The sequence below is a fragment of the Leptonotus elevatus genome, chromosome 2, assembly GCF_054856555.1.
Source record: "Leptonotus elevatus isolate MCC_2025b chromosome 2, RoL_Lele_1.0, whole genome shotgun sequence".
Taxonomy (NCBI): domain Eukaryota; kingdom Metazoa; phylum Chordata; class Actinopteri; order Syngnathiformes; family Syngnathidae; genus Leptonotus; species Leptonotus elevatus.
The window spans coordinates 3974385-3977559 of NC_141240.1; positions in this window are offsets into that span (position 1 = coordinate 3974385).

Below are 3175 nucleotides of genomic sequence, written 5' to 3' on the forward strand. Positions count from 1 at the left end.
AAAATAAAAGCTAATATTTAGCATGTCTCAAGTTCCATAAAAAAAAAAAAAAAATATATATATATATATATATATATATATATATATATATATATATATATATTATTACCACAATAATTGTTCAAATTTTGTGTCACAATTAATGTTAGTGTGCTTGTATGTCCAATGGCACCTTTATAGAAGCAAAGTTTATTATTATTATTATCACAGTGGAACCTCGGAGTTTGAACATCTCGGAACTCGTACAGTATTATTATTATTGTTATTGTTATTATTATTATTATTATTATAAAAACTGAAATTTAAAAACAAAAAGTTAGTTGCGGCACCAGCATCTTACATCTTCTTGATTTTCATGAGTATTTAATGACAGACCAGACAAAAAAAAAAAAAAAAGGCGGGTGGGCCTCCGGGGTTCCCCCAGCCTTTGTGTGTATCTGCGAATGTTCATAACTTGGATGTTCGTAACTAGAGGACTACCTGTATGTGTAATTTTTAAGAAAAATGATCTGTCCGTGTTTTTGGGGGAAATTCTATGTATCAGAAGTACTAATGGTATCGGCACTTGATATCGGTATCGGTGAGTACTGAAGATTTGAGTATCGGTATCAGTCTAAAAAAAGTGGAAGCAAACATCCCTAAATTGAACCGTTGAAAATTTGATAAATCGAGTTTTGTCTTCTGGATTATTAAAAGCTGTTGTTTTTATGTTCTGTTACATATAAATGTTATTGACATGTTTACAATAGCTGCCAAGTGCCAACTACTTAATTTTGGCCTTTAAGCGCAAACTAGGAATGTTAGGTTAATGTTAAACTGATTCTGAATCAGCATAAACTATACAGTATTGTTGTCTGAACTCCAAATGTTTATAAAGTTTGCTGTTAATGTGTTTTAACATTGTTAACGTATGTTTTTTTTCTTACCATTTTTTTGTAACGTAGGCTACTTTTGTTTTCACTGCTTTGCTTCTGAATGTTGTTACTGTTGTGTTTGCTGATGCTTGTAGGTGTTGTGTCTTTGCTTGTGTAAAGCCATCGAGTTGCATTGTGTATGAAATGTGCTATAGAAATAAACTTGCCTTGCTTTAAATTAACCCTGACGAATCCTGAGTCCTGACGCAAAATTAACATTCGGTACCTTTGCTAACATACTTTTGTGAAAATCAATTTTTCAAGTCTCCCCCTTACCCTGGGAGAGAAAAAATCCTGGCAACGTGGCTGATTCGACTCTGTCCCCCGCGAACATCAGGGTTTCATTGTATAGTTTTAAGTTGTGATATCACCATTGACCTCTAGATGGCAGAAATGGCTGCATTTGCACTTACTGCCCTATACTAGAATGTGAGTAGGCCTAATTTTTGTTTTTGTGGAACAACATTTGGAATAACATGCAGGACAAATATAGTACCTGAATTATATTAAAATTTTGAGTGACTTGATTTTTGTGAAATTATGCACAAAATAAGTTCTTACACTTAAATGTTTCTTTGCTGTTTAGCAATTTTGTGCCACCCTTGAATGGTAATTTATATGTATGAGTCCTTTGCTGCAGTTCAATGATTGACTCGGTGGTCGTTAACAGAGATGGCAAATCCAGGTCCAGAAAGTAAAAATCCTGCCACAATTTAGCTTTAGCCTCAGGTGCTAGTTAACTAGCTTCCTAGCTAGCTCCCATGGTGCTCGTTTACCTGCTAGGGAGCTAGCTAGCTAGTTAGCACCAGGGGCTAAAGCCAAACTGTGGCAGGGTTTTTACTTTCTGGACCTGGATTCGCCACATCTGGCTGTTAGCGATAATATACAGTACACATAGGCTACATTGTGTTTTCCAACAATACTCAACCATATTTCTAATTTTATAATGTAGATACCTGGGAATGAAATAACAAAGCTTGTGGTAAAAATGTACATGCACCACGCGATTACATTCAAGTGAATGGGAGTAAGCCTCGCCTTTCAGTACATTCACATTTTTCATCATTAGTCTCGCCCTTGTCCTCTTTTTGTAGCAATCTCCCATGACTGACAGTCTGATAGTGATACCCCATGTTTTCATGGAATAAAAAAGTGATACAGTACAAGATATTGTAAGGGAGGCCTCAGAAAGCGATACAAGACACATTTCCTTTTGGTATTTTTTCATTCGAACAATCCAGTTACTTCTGAGACTCGCTCCAATAGGGAAGAAAAATCAAGTTGCCAAGCAAAAAACAGCATCTGAAGGCCCATTGAGTCCCGTTAAAAGTCTGATGATGCGTAGGAGCTCCTCTCCAGTGAAAATGATAAGACCAAGGTGGGGCGCACTACTTTTACTGTTGTATCTACAGTTTATGTTTTGCTGTAATGTTTCTGTGCTAATTTTAATCACTTTAAGAGCCTTGAAAATGTGTAGGGTAAGAGTAAATTAAAAAAGGTGCAAATGCCTTTCATAATTTGAATGTCATGTAATAATTTAGTTGAAAATATAATTACATTATTTGTGAATAATGTTAATGATGTTGACATGCTCCAGTACTTGTCACTGTGAAACTGATAATAATAAAATAAAAATAAAAATAAAAATAAAAATAAAAATAAAAATAATAATAATAATAATAATAATAATAATAATAATAATAATAATTGGTTGTTCGTCTCTGTGTGCCCTGCGATTGGCTGGCAAGGAGGGTGTACCCCGCCTACTGCCCGAAGACAGCTGGGATAGACTCCAACGCACCCCCGCGACCCTTGTGATTACAAGCGGTTAAGAAAATGGATGGAAGGATAATAATAATAATAACCTCGTCAGGATAAGTGGTTTGGATAATGGATGGATGGATAATAATAATAATAATTCCCGAGAGAACATTACACCAGCTGCATCTGCATACTGTTTAAAAAAAAAAATTCTAAATACGTGAAATATAAAATTAGTAGGTATCAACAATGGTGTACTATACAAACTTGAATAACAATAATATAATTATAATAATTAACCCATAAAGGACCACATTTTTGTTTTTAGAATGCAATTATCATTATTATATCGTTTTTTGGTTTGTTTTTTCAATGACGCCGTTATCCCATATTGTGAAAGTAGCTCTCACTATCACAGGTTGACTGTCAACATCTCGCGAGATCTCAGCAGGCCTTCGCCACTCGATATTTCAGCGTTCACGTGCACATCTCGCGATGTT